Source organism: Ursus maritimus, unplaced genomic scaffold (genome assembly GCF_017311325.1).
Source record: "Ursus maritimus isolate PB19 unplaced genomic scaffold, ASM1731132v1 scaffold_7, whole genome shotgun sequence".
Lineage (NCBI taxonomy): Eukaryota > Metazoa > Chordata > Mammalia > Carnivora > Ursidae > Ursus > Ursus maritimus.
In genome coordinates, this window is record NW_024426885.1 from 14964671 (window position 1) to 14986552 (window position 21882).

General features: G+C 35.0%; 1 protein-coding gene across 1 annotated transcript in view; it reads right to left on the minus strand.

The window, feature by feature from the left end:
- ATRNL1 (attractin like 1) overlaps positions 1-21882 on the minus strand; it is a 756768-nt gene that overhangs the window by 162891 nt on the left and 571995 nt on the right. The window lies entirely within an intron of this gene.

Below are 21882 nucleotides of genomic sequence, written 5' to 3' on the forward strand. Positions count from 1 at the left end.
TAAGAGAGCTGAAGGAGAATCAGGGATCTATAAGAACATGTAATGAGATGAATAGTGTCTCTCCAAAATTCATGTCCACCAAGAATCTTAGAATGTGACCTTATCTGGGAAGAGAGTCTTTGCAGATGCAATCAGTTAAAATGAGTTCATATTGGATTAGGATGGGCTCTAAATCCAATGAACAGTGTCCTTAAAGGCCATATGAAGACACACAGGGAAGAAAGAAATTCATGTGATGACAAAGGCAGAGATGGGATTGATAAAGCTACAAATCAAGAAATGGTGAGGATTATTGGAAACCACCAGAAGCTAGGAGAAAAGCAGGGAAGAATTCTTCTCTAGAGCCTTGACAGTGAGCCTATAGTCCTGCTGCCACCTTAATTTTGGACTTCTGGCTCCCAGAACTGTGATAAAGAGAGATTAAATTTCTTTTGTCTTAAGCCATCCAGTCTATGGTAATTTGTTAATGGCAGCCCTAGGAAACCAATACAGATTTTGACACCAGGAAGTGAGGTGCTTTTATAACATACACCTAAAAATCTGCAGACGATTTTGGTACTGGGTAATGGGTAGAAGTTGGAAGAATTTTGAGGCACTTGATAGAAAGAGACTAGATTTCCTTGAAAAGACTTTTGGTAGAAATATGGATACTAAAGGTGATTCTCATGAGAGCTCAGAAAGAAGTGAAGGGAGCTATAGAAGAAGCTTTTATTTTCTTAGAGTATAACATATATTTTCATTAACAGAATGTTGCTACATGTCCACAATAGCCAAACTGTGGAAGGAGCCGAGATGTCCTTCAACATATGAATGGATAAAGAAGATGTGGTTCATATATACAATGGAATATTACTCATGCCATCAGAAAGAATGAATACCCATCATTTGCACTGATGCAGATGGAACTGGAAGGGATTATGCTAAGTGAAGTTAAGTCAAGCAGAGAAAGACAATTATGAGTGAAACCATATGTGGAACATAAGGAATCGTGCTGAGGACCATAGAGGAAGGGAGGGAAAACTGAATGGGAAGAAATCAGAGAGGGAGACAAGCCATGAGATACTCTGGACTTTGGGAAACAAACTGAGGGTTACAGAAGGGAGGGGGGTGGAGGGATGGAGTAGCCGGGTGATGGGTATCAAGGAGGGCACGTGCTGTAATGACCACTGGGTGTTATACACAACCAATGAATTGTTCAACACCACATCAAAAACGAATGATGTACTATATGTTGGCTAACTGAACATAATAAAAAAAAAATCTTAACATTAAAGGTGTTTCTGGTGAGGTTTCAGATGAAAATAAGGAAAATAAGAAACTGGAAGAAAGGCAAAGTGTAGAAGGTATGCCTGTTTTCTTCATGCTGCTTATAGTAAAGTGTAAGAAGAAAGAGATAAATTAGGGCAAAAACCGTGATAAACAAAAAGGAACCAGAACTGAAGAGAGCACAAATGTTGTAGCTGGACCACATTTTGTTGAAGAAATTAGATATCTGTCTTGTGGATCCAATCAACCAATCTCAGCAGAAGCCAGAAGAGACAGGATTGATAGGGTTATCTAGGAAAGATGTGTGGAGACCCTCTTGTGTGATGAGGTAAACTCCCTGTATTGCACAGGAGACCAACAGGATTTTTGAGAAATTTATACCAACAGAAACACTGCCACAGTTTGGATGGAAAGGTACAGAGATGGGAGGAAATGAAGAATGACTTTGAGGGCAGAGCCACAGATGCAGAAGCCAGAAGGGGCCACCATGGGTCCTGACGATAGAGCCATGAGCCAATAAGGATTATTCTCAGGACTTGAAATCTAATAGAACTTGCTTTTCTGGGTTTCAGATTTGTTTGGACCAATGATCCATTTATTCCTTCCATCTTCTTCCTTTCACAATGGGAATATCTATCTTATGCCTTTCCCACCATTGTATTCTGGAATTAGATAACTTGTTTTCCAGTTTTGCAAATCCACAGATAGAGAGGAATTTTGCTCTAAGATGGATCATACCCACCTATACCTGATTTACGTGCTGAGATTGGAAACTTTTCAAGTTGATATTTAGGGGAGAACTTGGATTTCAAGTTAATGCTGGAATGAGTTAAGACTTTTGGGGATGTTGAGATGGGGTGAATATATTTTTCACATAGGATGATATGAATTTCAGGGGACCACAGGGCAATTGTACTGGGTTGACTAGTGTCCTCTCAAATTTATGTCTTCCCAAAACCTCAGAATGTGACCTTTCTCGGAAAGAGGGTCTTTACAGATATAATTAGTTAAGAGGAGATATACTGGATTAAGATGTGGGCCTTATTAAATCTAGTGACTGGTATCTTTGTCAGAAGGTCTTGTGAAGACCATGGCAGAAATTGGAGTAATGCAGCTTTAAGTCAAGGAACACAAAGATTCCTGGCAACCACCAGAAGCTAGGAAAAGGGAATGAAATGACTTCTCTTTCAGAGCCTCCAGAAGGAAGCAATTCTTCTAACTTCCAGAGCTGGCAGGTAATACATTTCTATTGTTTTAAGTCACCAGTTTGTGGTAATTTGTCATGGAAGTCTAGAAAACTAATCCAGAACCCATCTTGCAATTAACATATATCTTACTCATTTGTCAGTCCTGAGTTTAGGACCATCTCCTGTAAGTAGTCTTGTCTAATTCTACTGCTCCATGAACCTTGGGCACACCTTTATCACAGGACTTCCTATGCTGTGTTGACATTATCTCTTTATATGATATCTTCTCCACAGTGGTCTATGGCTTTGAAGGCAGGGCTCAAGTCTTGCCTGATCTGTATCCCCAACATCTAGGACTATGCTTGGCAGAAATAAAAATCTTAATCCTAATAGCGAATAGGTGGTGTGTGATTATATAGTCTCCTATAAGTTCCACACAACTGCATAAAGTGTATTTTTCCAATTTTACAGAAAAGGAAACTGAGGTTCAGGGAAGTTAATTTCTTGCTTTAGTTCACAAAGCAAATAATAGTCAAAGCTAGGTCTTCAACACAGTTCTGACTCTAAATCATTTCATACTTCTCTCTTGATACTATCTGACCTAAGGAATTCCTGCTTACACCTGTAAGTAATTCACTTGCAAGAACTAGAGGAAGAGTAACAGCTCTATGAACTGAAATAAAATTGTACTTGAATGTTAAAACCCAAAGATAACCCAAAGGTTGTCTTAATATCTTTCATTTGTAGGTTTTTTGCAATGTATACATGCTTTAACATTTATTGTTATGTTTAATAATCAGAACAAACTTAGGAATTATTGTCCTATTTTTTGAAATGAGCCTGCTGAGGTGAATAGATGTGAAATAATATGTTCATGGGTATTAAGCTAGTAAGTTTAAGGAACTTGAACCTCTACCTCTGTCTCTAAATCTGAACTCTTCTTATTAGATCACAACTGAGCTTCATATCTCTATCAGTCTAATTTAGAACTTGAAATGCATTTATGTCTGTCTTTATTACATGCCATCCACAGCACTTAAACACGTGTTTGTGTGTGCATGTGTCTGTGCATGGGTGTGTATTAAGTCTCCTCCTAGCAATGAGAATCCAGAGCCTCTAATTTCCATCCTATTCATTAACTACTGACAGGGGTGAACAATTCACTGTCACCTCTACAGAGCCATTACTTTTACTTCTTACTTTGAAGAGAAATATGAATCCATGCTGAACAGTACCAAGCAGATCACCAAGCACTTTTTGTATCCTCAAATGAGTATTTAAGATTTGGAGACTTTTATTATAAAAGGACAAGTCATGCATACTGATTAATAAAACTACCTCCAACGAATATATTTGATCAATTAACATGCCAACACTCTCCAGAACTTACCATCACTATCCTGTCAATTTAAAATTAGTGTGTCACAAAAAGATTTGCCCCAATAGCAACATTCTGGAAACTCTTGATACAGTTATAGTCATATTTTTGTAACTACTCTTATGTTAAAGGTCACCATTTAAGAATACTTCATTGCCAAGGGTTATTGTTCAGTTATAGATTGAAAATACGAAGATCAGAGAGGTAAAATGATTTTCCTAAAAGGCTTATAGAGTGACCCATGGAATCAGGATTAAGACTCTAGATTTCAACTTCACAGCCCTTTGCTCTTTTCTAAGCACTGATGGGTCATTCTACAGGATGAGCACAGTCATTTTACAAATGATCTTCTATAGGCACGTAAGTGGAATCAGGTGTAATAAACAGGTGAGTAGAATCAGATGCTGTCAGGTGACCTCAACAATTAACAAAATAGTAAAATGTGATATATCAACATTTCTTCTTCTCACCATTATTCTTTGACATGGAAGAATAGTAAATATTAGAGGTAAAATAATGTTAATTGAAACTAAAGGAGTAGTAATTTCCCCCGGTTTATTCCTTTGATCCAAAATATAATATGGGTGCTTTGAAAACATCCTTTGATGGATCTACTAAAATTCTCTAAGAAGTCTGCTTAAATAAACCATAAAGTGGAGACATTACATTTAGGCTCTATGGCATATATCTTCCTTATATACCCCTTTGTATGTGTTAAATCAGTATGAAGGCACTTAAACTCAGACATTTGTGGCCCTTCCATTTTCAGAAACAAGGTGATATTAAGTCTTTCTTTAGCCCTTCTTGGGGTTCATGAATCCCTGTTTGGCACAAATATCTCAAGTTATCTAAATATATCCATGGATCCATGGAATTGTCATTTAGGGCAGAAAGGCAACAGAACAAAACATGTTGTAGATAAAAAGAGTTGCTATCAGCTATCAGCTAACTACCCAACCTATATCTGAACCAGTGGAAAATGACTTACTTTTTTTTAAGGGGGGAAGAGATTATTACTGAAATGTAACATACAGATAGAAAACTACAAAAACTCTTATATGTATACCATGGTTAATTTTGATGACATTAACAGACTTGTGTGACGATTAAGCATACTAATAAAAAAACAAAACCAAACATTTCCAGCATCTCAGAATCTTGTCTTATTCCCTCTTCCTGTCATTTCCTTCTTCCCCCACAAGGGTAACCATTAGGCTGACTTGCATAGATTAGTTTTGCCTGATACTGAACTTTATATAGGTGCGATACTCTCTTAGTGTCTGGCTTCTTTTGCTCAACATTATTTTTGAAAGATTCATTCATATGGTTGCATCCAGTTGTGACTTGTTCATGTTGGTATTCCCCATTATGCAAATATACCAAAATTTATTGATTCTAATATTTTTGTGTGTATGAGAGAGTTCTACAAAACACTTAGCAAGTTTCAGTTATACACCACAGTGTTAACAATAATAACCTTGTTTTACATTAGATCCTCAGAACTTATTCATCTTATAGATGAAAGTTAGGACTCTGCTACTAATTTCTCCATATTTCCTTCACCCCCTAGTCCTTGGCAACCACTTTTTTACTCTCTGTTTCTATGAGTTTCATTTTATTTTATTTTTTCAATTCCACACGTAACTGATACCATGCACTACTGTCTTTCTCTTTCTGACTTACCGTAATGCCCTCAAGGTTCATCCATGCTATCTCAAATGGCAGGATTTCCTTCTTTCTCATTGCTGAAAAATATTCCATCTATATATAACAACATATATATTTCACATCTTCTTTATACATTCATTCGTTGAAGGATACGTAGTTATTTCCATATCTTGGCTATTGAGAATAATGCTGCACTGAGCTGGGAGGTGAGGGGATGGTGGTAGTGGTGCATTTATCTTTTCAAGTTGATGTTTTCTTTTCCTTTGGATCCAGAATTGGGATTACTGGATCATATAGTAGTTCTATTTTTAATTTTTTTTAGAAACCTCCGTACTGTTTTCCAAACCGGCTGTACCAGTTTACATTCCTACCAACAGTATACAAGGATTCCCTTTTGTCCACATCCTTGACAAGCCTTATCTCTTGTCTTTCTGATGATAGCCATTCTTACAGGAGTGAGGTGATATCTCATTATGGTTTTGATTTGCATTTCCCTGAGGATTAGTGATGCTGCGCACCCTTTCATGTACCTATTGGGCATTTATATGTCTTCTTTGGAAAGATGTTTATTCAGTTCCTCTTTCCAATTTTTAATCAGATAGGTTTTTTGGGGGGGTGAGAAGGGAGGTTATTTTGATGTTGAGTTGTGTGAGTTCCTTATATATATGTAATATAAATTCTTTATATATATATTAATTATATATAAAACCCTACATATCTGATATATGATTTGCAAACATTTTCTCCCATTCCAGAGGCTGTCTTTTCATTTTGTTGATGGTTTCCTTCACTGTGCAGAAACTTCTTAGTTTGATGTAGTCCCACTTAGTTTATTTTTGCTTTTTTGCCTTTGCTTTGGTGTCAAATTAAAAAAAAAAAAATCACCGTCAGGACTAATGCTAAGGAGCTTACCCCCTATGTTTTCTTCTAGGAGTTTTATGGCTGCAGGTCTTACATTCAAGTTTTTAGCCTACTTTGAATTGATTTTGTGTAAGGTGTAAGATAGGGGTCCAGTTCCATTCTTCTGCATGTGGCTGTCCAGTTTTTCCAACATGATTTGCCAAAAAGACTATTCTTTAACAATCCATTTATAATGGATTAAATAATAAAATACTTAGGAATAAAGAATAAAATACTTAGGAATAAATTTAATCAAGGAGGAGAATGATCTGCACACTGAAAACAATAAGATATTGATTTTGAAGATGACACAAATAAATGGAAAGATATTCCATGTTCATGGATTAGAAGAATTAATATTATTAAAATGTCCACACTACCCAAAGTAATCTACAGATGGAATGCAATCCCTATGCAATTTCCAATGGCATCTTTCACAGAAATAGAAAAAAAAAAGCCTTAAATTCACATGGAATCACAAAAAATCTTACTTAAGTACTGAAAACAATCTTGATAAAGAACAAAGCTTGAGGCACCACACTTCCTGACTTCAAACTATATTTTAAAGCTATAGTAATCAAAACAGTATGGTATTGGCATAAAAACAGACATACAGATCAATGGAATAGAATGGAGAGCCCAGAAATAAACCCATGCATATATGGTTAATATATGAAAAAAAAGTCAAGACTATCTATTTTAATTTTGATAGACATTTGGCTATTATGAATGATACTGCCATGAACAATTTTTTACATGTGTTTTTGATGAACACCTATATTTGTTTCTATTGGGCTTGTATCTGAGGGGAGAATGGCTTGGTCATGGGTATGTATATGTTTATCTTTAAAATATATGACCCATTTTTCCAAATGGTTGTACCAATTTACACTCCCAAAAGGAATGTATGAGAGTTATGGTTGTTTTCAGATCCTAGCCAAGATTCAGTGATGTCTTTGTTTAATTTTAGCCATTTGTGTAGATATGTAATGGTGTTGCGCTATGGTTTTAATTTGCATTTTCCCAATGACTAATGAAGCTGAGCACTTTACATGCATTTATTAGCCATTTGGATATCCTCTTATGAAGTGTCTGCTCAAGTGTTTTGCTCTTTTTTTCTACTGAATTGATCGCATCTTTCCTTATTAATTTGGAGGAGTTCTTTATATATAATGAAGAATGAGTCCTTTTTAGAGATATTATGGTAGGAAATAACTTATCCCATTGCATGGGTTATATTTTCACTCTCTTAACAGTATGGTTGGATGAAAGAGGTTCTTAATATAGTTTAATATACCAAATTTTCCATTATGGCTACTACTTTTATGGCATGTTTAAGAAATCATGAAATATCTCCAAGTCATGAAGCTATTTTGTTTTCCTTTAAAACTTTAAAACTTCCCTTTAAAAACTTTGTTTTATTTTTACATCATATATCTGCAGTTCATCTGATTTTGATTATTGTGAGATGGGAGTCCCAATGATTTTTTTTCTTGTATGGATATCCAATTGATCCAGCATGATTTATTGAAAAGACCATTTTTTTTTCCTACTGCAATGCAATGTCAGCTTTGTCATGTATCATACTACACTATCCATTGGTTTCTTTGTTCTTGTACGAATTCCAACTGTCTTTGTTAATACAGCTTTATAATAGGTCTTGATATCTGGTAGCATACAGTTTTCTTCTTTGGATATTCTTTGCCTTTTGATTTCCATAAATGTTTTAGAACCAGTTTATCAATTGCTACAAAAAATGTCTCTAGGATTTTTTACGGAAATATACTAAATCTATTTTCAGTTTGGGGAGAAATGACATCACTGTAATGTCAGGTCTTCTGATTCTTGAATATGGTATATCATTCCATTTACTATGACATTTTTTGTTCTCTCAGTAATGTTTTAATTAGAGGCCTTACACACTTCTTGTGTTATATTTATTCCTATGTATTTCATAATTTCGGTATTATTGTAAATGGTAAAATTTTTATACTTCAAATTGTGTTGATTGCTATCTCAATTTCATTCCAAAATCATAGAGGATTAGACTTGAAATGTCCCTTACAGGCAAAGAGAAAATAGCTAGTAAGTGACAGCAACATATTTTGGGCATATGTTCTAAGGATAGAGCCTTGATGAGCAGACAAAATACAACCTCTGGAAGTTGGTGAGATCTTTGTTCAGTTTCCAGCTTCACTACTAGAGAAAATCAGTGGATCTCTGACTCTTAGTTTTCTTCCTTATAATATGGTGTTATTATGGTTGCTAGATATAATTATGTAAAGTACCTAGAACTATGTGCATGTAACAAATGCCCGTTGTTATTCAGATCACAGGGATGGTGTTTTTTTGTGTTTTTTTTTTTTTTTTCTTTTCAATATACTGTGCTATTCTTTCTGGCTCTTCCTTTTTGGCTACCTCCTCAACCAAAATTTTTAAAAAATATCATCTAACATCACACTTTCAGCTAGTTATATTATTGTGTATTATTTATAACCTGGCTTATTCCCAAATATATTTGAAATAACTAACGATAAAACTCACATGTATACCATTTAAGAATAAAGCCTAAAAAAGAAATCCATACCTGAAAAGGTGAAGTAGGGCTATCGTTCTCCTAAGATTTTAAGGTAAGATGGTTAATGTACTTGATCATTAAATATAGTTCTGAAATTCCTAGTAGCCAAGATCAAAGGGATCTTCACTGCCAGACACAGGGAAGAATAAAAATTTTGGGGAAAAAGATAACTGTTTTCCAGGAACTCAGTTACAAAAAAGACAAATCATGTGTGTATAAAAGACAATGTATTTAATGCTAGTTTTACATACTGCGACATTTTCTTTCTGTATTGTACCAATCCTGAAGGAATGTCAAGACAGAACATTACTCTGTAAATCATGAGAATATTTCTTTAGGAAGCTAAGTCCTAATGTACTCAATATAAACTATTTTCTGATATTTGAATTTATTTAGTATAAATAATTAAGTTGCAGTGATATTATTTTTAAAAAATAAAAGGAATACGTTTAAAATTCTTCTTACACTTTGCTTTCAAGTATCAATAATCTCAAGTGTAATATTGGCAGAGGCTTAAGGAAAGACAAATCAAGATGGAGATTTCTGGCAGACACCCATGACAGTACATATCCTGAGTATTACTTGGCTTAAGATCCATATGACTTAGAGACCAAATACGTGGCTGATATTGTAGATACTCAATTACAAATATTGTAGCCCTCAAAGCTTAGGCATTCTACTAGTCTTAGTTGCCACTCCTCAGCGGATGACTCCCCAACCTGGATCTTTACCCTAACTTCTCAGCTGAGCAACATCCATGCTCATATTTCCAATGTTGATATTATCATTTGGCTGTTCTACCAGTAACTCATATTTAACACGTATGAAATTAAACTCATTCTCAAATCTGCTCTTTTATCTTCCTAATTTCTATTACTATGAAAATAACCCTCAAACCCCAGGTGTTAAGCTTAGATCTGAAAAACTTCTTTAATTGCTTCCATCCCATGCAGTGGTATACAAAGATGGGAGGCACTGGGAGCAATCTGTTCTGGGTGCAGGCAATATAGGATTCATTGTCTGTAGATAATTGCAAACAACAATAAAACTGACTAAAAATGGGTAGGGTTTTTATTATTGCCAATTGTTGGCAATTCTAACCATGTCAGTCTCCCACCACATCCCACTTTGGTACACTCTGCTGTCCCTGTGCTCTTGAAGTTGAATTAGTTATAAAGTTATGTCTTTTTATCCTCTGAGATAACTCTTGCTATGTCCCTAGCCTCAGGCTCTTTGCACTTAGAATTTTCTTCTTCCAATTCATCTTATACAAGCTACTAGAGTAAAGACAAGTAACACTTTCTGAACATTTCATTCCTTAGCACATAATCCCTTAATAGCTCCCTATTGCCAACAGAATAAAGTTCAAAACTAGCTTGGTATTCAAGGCCTTGGTGGTCTCCCTCCCTTTCAACCACCCGTCTCTCCGTACAGTTTCCAGAAAGAACCACATACTCTATTTCATGTATATGCTTTACTTCTGGGACTTAGTTCACTCCTATTCTTTTCCTTGCTCTTTCACAGAATGTCTGTCTACATCCTACTCCTTCCTCTTCAAAAACCAACTCACTGTTAACCTCGTGCACGAGTATCTCCCTTACGTTAACTTCAAGAAAACTCTTCTCTGAGTTTGCCCAGCATTTTATCTGGTCTCTTTTATGGTGTTTGCTATTTTATACACAGATTTTTTTTCTTAGTTCTTAATAGACTACAAGCTTTAACTAGCATGGCATACACTTGGCATTTAATAGATACTTCTACTTACTGTCACTCATAAACTCCTTGGAGTTAGAAGTTTCATATGAGCCCCCCAGCAACCATCCCAATTCTTTACATGAACTAACTCTAAATAAATACTTCTTGAAATGAAGGAAGTAGATAATATTCAGTTACTAATCTTGTGATTGTTGTTAATATTCTGTTCTTATTCTTCCCTGCTGTTCATAATTCCCAAGGAAAGGCCTGCCCTGAACAATACTATCTATTCAATTGCATTTTGCCTCCCATCAAAACCACATGTTCTCAATAAGTTTCTTTCATGTTACAAAGGGTTTAAATAGGCACAGAATCCCCAAAACTTTTACTTCAAGGCCATTTTGAATTTTTCTCTTTTTTGAACTCTCAGCACATATTATTTATATTATTCATTTGGTTCTTAATCATATATTTCTTTGTTACATGTCTTATATTTTTAACTCACGCATTGTTCTTTTTTCCCAAGGGCTGGATATTTCTTCCTAACCACAGTGAAATTCTTTTGTGGATGAGGGCCTTGTATTAAGCTCCATTTTCCTCCCCAACATCTAACACAGGGCTATTTTTTTTTTTTGAATGAACTGTTTTGTTGAAAATACGTTGGCTAGAAATTTATACTAGATATCTCCTCTCTTGTTAGTAGAATTAAATTTGGTAAAATTAATGTTGAAATACATCAAATGCCATGGAATTTATGTCAATTAATTTTCCTTAATCTTATAGGATTATTGCTGAATTTGGAATTATAGAAAAGATATTATTTACTTAGCAAGAACTTTACATCTCTTTATATAACATTAAAGTCACAATTCCTATACTGAAATTAATCTTTTGAATTTAAAAACTTTTTAAAAGGAAATTAAGATGTATAAATTATTTTATGTTATTCAGTTAATAGCAGATATAAAAACTAGTAACAATTAAAAAAACAATAACTTCTGCTCTTTGTTTGCTGGTTGTCAGACACTTGGCATGTATTTAATTCTTACACATACAGTAGATGGTAGGTATTATTACACTCCTGTTATAGATGATGAAATGAGAGCTTAGTGATTAATTTAACATAGCCAGGGTCACACAGACAGTATGTGTAAAAACAGGGATTCTACTCTTGGTCTATCTGACTATAAATCTTGTGTTCAAATCGGTAGGTGGACTGCCTTTCCAACGAGAAAAAAGATTGTTCCCCTTTTCTACTGATAAATGCTTTTCCCAACAACAAGTCATTATGAAAATATTCAAGCACGCAGTTAAGTTGGAGGAATTGCGTAGCATCCACCATATACTTGCACTCCAGTTCCACAAATCTTAACATTTTGCTTTATTTGCTTTATATCACAGCTTTATCAAATGGATCTATCCATTTGTCCATTTATCAATCCATTTCTTCTGAAACATTTCAAAATAAGTTGCAGACATCAATAGACTTCATTGTTAAAACTTTCAGTATGTATTATTAATCAATGTTCATACTCATTTGTTCTGAGGAGACTTTTAATTCAATCAAATGGAATTTTTCTTAATCACATAGACTTTCAAAAATTCCTTAGAAACATTTTTCTTCATGTGGTAATTCAAATCTTCAAATTTTCTCTACCATATCTTTCCAAAAATCTTTATCTGTATCATAAGGAATGTGATGTGAGAAAGTATGGGTTCTCACGTTTCTTTAAATGAGGCAAGCATTCTACTACCTATGTCAATTTTAAGCTGGTAGGTCAAGTCTGAAAATGATAGCTCCTTTTGTCTCTAGCTAGTTTCTTTGATATACATATATATATATATAAAAAAGGTCAGTGATGTCTACGATGTTTCCTGCAGCAGTTATAATTCAAGATCCTACATAGTAAAACAATTCACGTGTTCTAAAGTTTTCATATGTTTCTGACAATTATGCACATATGCACATTACCCCTTGAACCCATATTCCACACTACTGTGGTAACTTATTTGCTTAACGATATTTGCCAGTGAAGTCATATTTAAGCTGTTAGCCTCTTAAGGTCTCCTGATAGTTATCTGGGAGTTTTATGGTGGTATTGAGATAAACATAAGTGACCCACATATTCATAAAGCTCTTCCTCGGTACTGATTCCTACCAGGACCTGGGTTTTTGGTAGTCTCTACCAAACTGTGAAGATAATTGTGGAAGTAGCTGTGAGAGATCGGTACTTTTCTAAAATGCTGTTGTTGGTTTTACTCATTAGGATTCCTAGGTAACTGACCTGTTTCAGGGTTTCTGCTCTGACACTAATGCCTGCTTGGGATAGGGCATTTCCCAGTTGCTATGCTCGCTTAGGGTTACAGTGGGCAAATCCTTAATTACTTTTTTTATAAGATGGGTCACAGAAGACAATTCCACCAGTATTGACTGAGTAGCTCAGATTAGAACATTCTGAGTCTTGTTCATTCACTATACCCAATTTTTCTCTTTTATACTCTTGCCATTTCAGCAAAAGTTACAGAAAACAAAAAAGTGTCATTTAGAGTATTAGTTCTCAGTGATTAGAGACTCTAACAGTGGTTAGAGACTCAAGAGACCTGATAGGAGGGCTTATTAAACTGAAGAATTCAGGGCCTTACTGAGATTAGCTAATTCAAAGTGTCAGAGGAGACTGGGCCTGAGAATCCTCCTTTTAACAAGCATTTCCCTGGTGAATGTGAAACAACTATAATTTGAGAACCACCGATTAGAATAGGCTTCTCCTAGAGAGAAAAATCTTACAGGTAAACTCCAGTTATAATGTAATAAAAAGACAGACAACTGAAGGACTTGCAGGTCAAATCTTATTTGAACAAAAATTAGAGGATAACTACGCTGTTTGGAAATGTTTAAATTTTGTTCTTTTTTTTTTTTTTTAAAGATTTTATTTTTTTATTCGACAGAGATAGAGACAGCCAGCGAGAGAGGGAATACAAGCAGGGGGAGTGGGAGAGGAAGCAGCAGGCTCATAGCGGACGGAGGAGCCTGATGTGGGGCTCTATCCCAGAACGCTGGGATCACGCCCTGAGCCAAAGGCAGACGCTTAACCACTGTGCCACTCAGGCGCCCCTAAATTTTGTTCTTAATAAAATTTCCAGTTTGCAAAAAGTGACCTTAACACTATGGAGTAAATTTTCTCTCTATATCTACAAATGCTCTGATCTCAATAGGAGAAACATATCACATTTTCAAAACCACTCAGTTTTTATAACATTCCTAGAGAGTTGTTTTTGTTGCATTTTTATAATGGGTTTTTTTTGTTTTGTTTTGTTTTGCTTTTGCTTTTGCTTTTTCTGGTAGGTACCTGAGAATTTTCTGGCAAAAGTGATCATGAGATGAAAAGGACTAGAATCTTACAGTCATTTCTTTTTGGTGGTAAAAGAAAAAGGAGTAATGTAATCCTTTCTTATCTGTAATGTAAACAGCATCTAGTCTGGTACCTTCATTAAGAGTGAATATTTAATCAATGGACAAATTCAACTACTTTGTTCAACATATTGCTAGGCTCCATGGAGAATTGCACAGAAATGTAAGATTTGTTAACGGCCTTTCAGAATAGCACAGGCTTTTGAGAGAGGTGTAATGTGGATAGAAAGAAATACAAAACAAAGAAGTCCGTATGTTCTACCAGTGCTACATACAAATATGGGAGATGGGGAAAGGAATACCAGGCGCTATGATTAAGAATGGTTTCACAAAAGTTTGAACTTGGTCTTTAGAGGAAAGTAAGACTTTCAGGAGAGTAAGGAAAAGTCAAGGCTGAGAGTTTAATAAGAGCATGGCACAGAGGCACATCCAGCTTAAATATAGTTAAGAACAGAGGTTTGGTCTGGAATCACAGAGGGAGACAAGGTTGAAAAGTGTAAATGGTACTTGATTTCAGATGCAATGCCAGACTAAGGAGTTTGAATTTTACGAGAAGGTTCTGATGATAAGAGCCTCTGGGAGGTTTGGATTAAGATAATGACTGAATGTGAGTGGGGGATGGGTTAAATAGGTGATGGGGATTAAGGAGGGCACTTGGTGAGGAGCACCAGGTGATGCGTGGAAGTGTTGAATCACTATGTTGTACACCGGAAATTACTATTATTACACTGTATGTTAACTAACTGGAATTTAAATAATAACTTAAAAAAAAAAAGGAAAGCTGTTTTCAATTTCTCAAGAACTGGGTTGCAAACCAAATAACATTATTAGGTTGATGTACTCGTTGACTATATCTTCTCAGGAAAAAAAAAATCAAAGATAATGATTGAATGACATGATAAATGGTTTCATATCTTTAGGAATATGTAACTGAAAAAAAGAAACCTCTACTTAGAGAAGTCGTTCTAATTAAAAAAAAACAACCGTACCCTAATTATCCTAACATCCATTGGCACACTCCAAAATTTGATGTGGGCAAGACCTGTTTTGAATAATCAGTGTACATGCACGTGCACAAGTGTACCATCACCAAACATTCTAAGGGCTAAGGATAACACACTTCCCTTGCCTTCGTGAAAAGGGATATTATCTGTTTCCCAATCTAAAGATATATTGGGGGAAATGTCTACATAAAAGATGAAAGAAAGCCAAGGATATATTCTGTCTCCTCCAATCCTCTATCATACCTTGGCTCTTCTCATGCATTCTTATGATACTAACTGCTGCAAACGCAGGGGCCAATCCCAGAATTCCCTGGTGCAATCGAATCTGTAATTTGAGCAGGGCTCGGAGAGGGTAGCTTATCTCTGAGGATCTCTTCCAAGATGACTCACTCATATGCCTAGCAAGGTAGTGTGGCATTTATCTGTCAGCTCAGCATGGGCTGTCAGCAGAGGCTTCAGGTCCTTTTCACATGGGCCTTTCCGTACATTGGGATATATAAGCTACCTTATAGCATGGCAACCTGGTTTCAAGAGTGAATATTCCAAGACATGGAATGTGGAAGCTTCTAGCCTCTTAACATAAACCCTAAAACTAGAAAGCTTCACTTGCTCTATATTCTGTTGGTACAACAGTCACAGAACCTACCCAGATTCAAGAAGAAGAAACCTAGACCCCCACCCCTTGACAAAAGGAATGTTAAAGAATTCAAAGAAAGTTTTAATTTATCAAAAAGGTAAGATTACTTAGCAACTGTATATATTATGAAAGCTTCCTTACCCTTTATCAGTTCATATCCTTCCAGGGAGGACAAATGGTACTTGTGTAGTAATATATAAAACATCTAGCTACAGACACACCATGTCAGGAATAACATAAGCCTTATATAATTGGAAGCAAAGATCTACTCTGAAGTAAGATCTTCATATCTGATTTTGGTACTGAACTTACTTTCTAGATAACGTACTATTTAAAGATGTGTTATCTTGCACTCATGATTAAGCTTGGTAACTGACTAGATCGCAGACTAATTGGCTATGACATCAGGAAAGCATAAAGCCTCTTAACACTGTTTAAATGTTACCTCTAGCATACTACATTTCCTTCAATAAAATAGTATTTGACTTTTCTGTAGATTCACTTTCTCCTTTCTCCTAAACACTTAGCCTTAAATTATTCTACTAATTCTTCCAGATTTCTTATATATTTTGGAGTCTACATACTACATTTGTCTTTTTAAGTTCAAACATCATAACTTTTCATATTTTGTTACAGAGCCTTGGCTTCATGTTTATTCTGTTATATTGGATTATAACTGGAAGCCTATAAAATCTTTAAAAGCTTCCTTTCAGAAGAATAATCCAATGCTATAAAATGATACTTAGTGGGTAAACATTTTCTGATTGAAGAGAAAATACTGTCAATTCTGTTTCCTAAAGTCAAAGTAATCTAGTGATAGTGGAACGCTTTGCATACAATACATAGAATAAAAAAAAAGAGTACTATTTTATGTAAGTGTTTTCTTTTAAAAAGATAAAATAATCATACTATTTTAAAAAACCCAGTCAAGTATTGCAAAGATGATTCAACATTTTTTAACTAAACTATTCACATTCACTTGCTAATATGTTGACAACCTATGGTTGTATATATTAGAAGAGAAAATTTAGAGACAAATATTTTAGAAGTATGTACTTAGAATTGCATTGGACATAATGTACTTACTCAACATATATTACTAAAAAAGAGTTTTAATGGTCAACTCTGATCAAAAACAGGATTTACAATTATTTTCTAAGCTATAACATTAAAAATTACCAGCAGATTATTCAAAACCTCAATGCTATTCATTTCTCAGCTAATGTCTTATGACTATTAGTCAACATCATAAAAATGCCATTATTTCATTTAACTTTTGTTGATGCCTGTGGGATAGGGCTGGGAGAAAAAAAATAAGGCCTCACATCAAAAGAATGACCTCATTTACTCTAAACACAATTGAGAAAAAGATTAAAAAGTCAGAAGAGTTATCAGCAATACCTGATCTTGAAAAATAAAATAAGAAAAAAAAATCCTGGGGCATTCTGTCAGTGGTGGGATTAATGTAATATTAATTATAGTGATGTGTCAACAAAAGATGAAGAGACAGAATTTAATAGAAGAATCAAAAAGCATCCTACTGTGAAAACATACTAGAAAGGAAAGGAATATTGGCTTAGATAGCAGTTAACTCAAATTTGGATAGGAATGTGAAACCTATTCTACCAAGAGGTGCCATAAATTTATTTATTCAGTAATCTCTACACCCAAAGCAGGGCTTGAACTCACAACCCCGAGATCAAGAGGTACATGCTCTACTGACTGAGCCAGCCAGGCACCCCCTAAGGGTACTTTTTATGGCTTCCATGACCAAGACTCTTTATAGGCCTAATTTCCGTATTACTTGGGATCTTAGAGAACCTTACATTAAACCATCCCTAGCTTTCATTAATTTACTTCAGGATTTGGAATAGCCCGGTATCATCCATACAATCTCAAACCTGGGGCTGGAAAAATGGCTGCTGGTTCTAGATGAGTGCTTAGCTGGGGAGACTCTAGGGAGCAATTCTTGACTTTGTGCACCTGGATGGCTCATGAGTTAGGAACGGTAAGTGGAAACTACGCTTTCGAATCTCAGGTTTAAGGGTAAGGGCACAGGGTCCAAACCTGAAATAATAAGGTGGGAACTCGTGAATCCTATACATTCCCAAAGAAGGTCAGGCAAATAAGGAAAGATAGATGGGCAGATAAGATCAATCACTCATATAGAATTTAAAAAGTTAAATTTAGTGATTTCTAAAACCCCACATTAACTTGAAAATAATTTGGTTTCAAAGATTTGGTATTAATGTTGAGAATTCACAAGTCAAAATATTTGAATATCTTTAATGAAATGTTTTTATTATTATTATTTTTATTATAATGAATAAAATGAGGACTGACTTCACAGGGTTGTGGCCTGTGCAGTTGCATAGGGCCCTGTGGTTAGGGGTGCCTCAAGCTTGGTTAAATACCCTGCTGAAATTCTTGAGATTCTCCATCTTGAAATTCTTAACAATATTTGAACAAAAGGCTCTGTATATTAATTTTGCACCATATATTATGTACTTGGTCTTGAATAAAACCTGTTATGACTGCGTTATATATCAATACTGATAGAGAATAAACCAAATATTAAGCAAAAATGGAGTGTTGGCTACAATAATCCTTTGTAAACACTCTTCTCTTCTGATGCCCCAACTTCCTAAAGCAATTTTCTTGTGTTCTCCTTATGCTAAGGCTGGATAGGAAAGTACCTGATGCAGGAAGATTTTAACTCCTTCTGGGCATAGGAAATTTAAAGGGAACTGATGGACAAACCTAATGAAGAAATCTAAAAGGAATGAATTACTATTGATGGATGTTTAGGGTAAATGTTTTTGATGATGGATTTTTCTCCACTTTTCCTTTTACACAAAATACAAACTTGATTTACTTTTAATGCGTGAACTCAGAAAAAGAACCATTTACTCTACTCTCTTGTTCCCTACTTTGACTTCACTTCTCATAGCAAAGGAAAATCCCTTTTCCTGCTTCCCCTCAAAAATTTTCTTGTTTTTTTTCCTTTTTAAGATTTTATTTATTTATTTGAGAGACAGAGTGAGTGAGAGAGACAGCACAGGAGCTGGGGCAGAGGGAGAGGGAGAAGCAGACTCCCCACTGAGCTGAGAGCCTGATGCGGGGCTCAATCCCAGGACCCCAGGATCATGACCTGAGCTGAAGGCAGATGCTTAACCAACTGAGCCATCCAGGCGCCCCCTCAAAAATTTTCTCTACTTCCTCTTCCTCAGTGTTCTTTGCTAGCTCTTTGTATAAAGCGGGTGGCAGGAAAACATTGCCTCCCCAATCGAATACCAATTGAAACTGCCTATTGGTTGTGGATGATTTTTACCTCAGTCACTAGCCACAATTTCCCTTCTGAAGACGATTTCCCTTTATGTTCTTTTACACCACCCCCAAACCACCCCTCTCACAGCATAATGAATCTCAATGCAGCTGAATCATGCAGGTCTGATTTAGCCTGCAAAAATGTCAGTCAAAGCAAGCAAGATGTACTCTTTGGCCTTGAGTGCTCTAAGCTGCTATGAATCATAGGTTTAGTTTTTGCCAAATGAAAAGCAATTTCACTTGCAAAAATATATCTGTGGGGATACTTATGGCTTTTAACTCGCAGGGAAAATGTACTAAAATCGTCCAGGGGAAAGGAAATTGTGTGTGTGTGTGTGTGTGTGTGTGTGTGTGTGTGTGTGAATCTTTTATGAAACCAGAAAAAAAGAACCAGAATTTACTGCATTTGCTTTCAATTAAAATCTTTTTATTTTTCAGCTTCAACTCACAGGTGTTAACCATTAGACTAATAAATTGCTTCTTCAAATGGACCATATCAATGAGTTAGATATTTAATAAGGTTCAAATTTTTGTAAGGGAGCAATTCAGTTAGACTTGGTTAGGAAGACTTTTAAAATTAGTTGCCAAAATATTGAGCAATATGATATTTTCTCTAACTCCTATAAGCACAGCATAAAATGGTTTTGTGAATATTGTATTCTATAATCTTGGAATTTGTTCTTAGGAAAGAAAAATTTTACAAAAAATTGTTAACCTTCTTTTTCACCTTGGAATCCAATTCCACAAATTGCAAGCCCTGTTCTGTTAGTATGGCACTTCATCTCTAGCCACAGAACACCTGTAATGGTCAAAGGAGCTTTCATTTCTTATGAGAACTGTCTATCCTGACTTTTAAAGTGCAACTTAAGACATTGTTCAATATGTTCAGTCTATACTAGCCTTCAGCTAATCCAAGACTCCTCTAAACAATGGTTATCTAGTACAGTGGCAGCCCCATTAAGCTGTCTGAAACATCTCATCTTATTTTTTCCCCAAGATTGTTCTTGTTATGAACAATTTTTGTACCATAGAAAAAAAAATTGTGAAGGAGTAAGCATTTCAGATAACATTTCAGATTAGGCTATTATAGTAAAATTGAACATCCCAATCAAGTCATCGAGATTCTAAACTGATTTACTCCATCTATGATCTTTTATGTTTTTAACTATTTGGAAAAGACAGAAAACTAGAACTGATTTCTCTCCTGAAAATATACTCAAGGAAGGAAAGCACAGAAAAGAGTAAAGCTAGTATATTAGATTCACAGTCTGCTGAAAACCTAATAAAAAAAGGGCATTTTCTAAAAATGCTGAGAGATGATGTGACCTAACAAGATTAAGAGACAGACTGTAAGCAAGAAGGCTGTGAATGTTTGTCTTGGTTGCATCAATCACTTTGGGAAAATTATTTAATCCTGATTATTTTTATATTTCTTTCTCGTAAAATGGGGATGATGTTTCTTACCACAGCGCTAAAGTAACATATCTGCTAAATAATGAATCTTTTCTGTTACTAAATGTACTTTAATTCCTGTAAGATCTGGCTTCCTAAGAAGTTAATATCATCTGCTCCATAAGATCAAAACGTGTTTTTTTTTAATTTTGTGTTTCCTAGGTGAAACATTTTTAATACACTTTATTTACCTTGAAGTAGATATATACTTTTTAAAGGTAGAGCACATATTTTTAAAACACCTAACTTGTAAATCAAGAATATTTTTCTGAACTGCTTTACATTATATTTTTCACATTTCACACCTACTGAGCATGTAGGTATATTAAGAAAATCCATCAATAAATTCTTTAAAAGACCAAGATTAACAATATAAATTCCAAGGCATTTTCAGTGGTTTTATTAATGCTTTATTCAAACTCACTAATTGATGTCACCAGAAAGACCTCTAAGTATTTTTTTTCTCAAATTTTGGAAGCTTACCGTTTTAAATAGGAATCTATTTTCTGTAGACTGCAGCTTATTTTTACAATACCAGGGTTTGTTTTATTGACTTCAAATATGTAATTTTCTCAGCTTCAATTTTTGTATGTGTGAGTAATAGACATTTAATTGCTAATTTGCTGGAAGATCTATGTCTCAATATGCTTTTGACATACTTTAACTTAAAGAGGACAGATATTTATTTTAAGTAAGTTTAATCAGTTAACTTTCTCACTGATCTGTTAAAACTATTTTCCTTTCTTAATGAAAAACAGCTTAGAAAACATCGAGGATAAAAACGAGACAAGTGCATACATTGATTACAGACCTTCAGAGTTTTACTGCCACGCTCTAGTGACCTCTGATCTTCATTGCTTCTAATATGCCATTTTTACTTGCAGCGTCATTTTGGAGATTTTATGAATTGATGGGATTTGGGCTTAAAATAGTAATTTAATATAAATACTGTTATCAATGTGTTCATTAGATGGCAAAAAATTTTTAGACCTCCTTATACAGATTTCCTTTTGATTTTTTCAGTTAAAAAAACAAACAAACAAACAATTTTCAGGGCAGTACAACTTAGATCCAGGTTTTGCGGAACCCAAAACTCTTGGAGTTATTGAAACCCTCTTTAAGAAAAAGAAAATAAAATTAAGAATATAGCATTAAATATCAGTCTTTGCAAATGTCCTGTGAATATAAGGGGCCTTTAGGCTTAAGCTTCATTACCTTCCAAGTCAATCCACTTCTTGGGCAATAGCTGTTTGACTCTTCCATATTGTTCTAAGACATGCATGAGAACAAATCTAGAACCCAAGACACTATGTTTAAGTAGTAAAAACAGGAGTAAGAACAGTTACTACTTAAAGAGTGCTTATAAAATGTCCTAGGTACA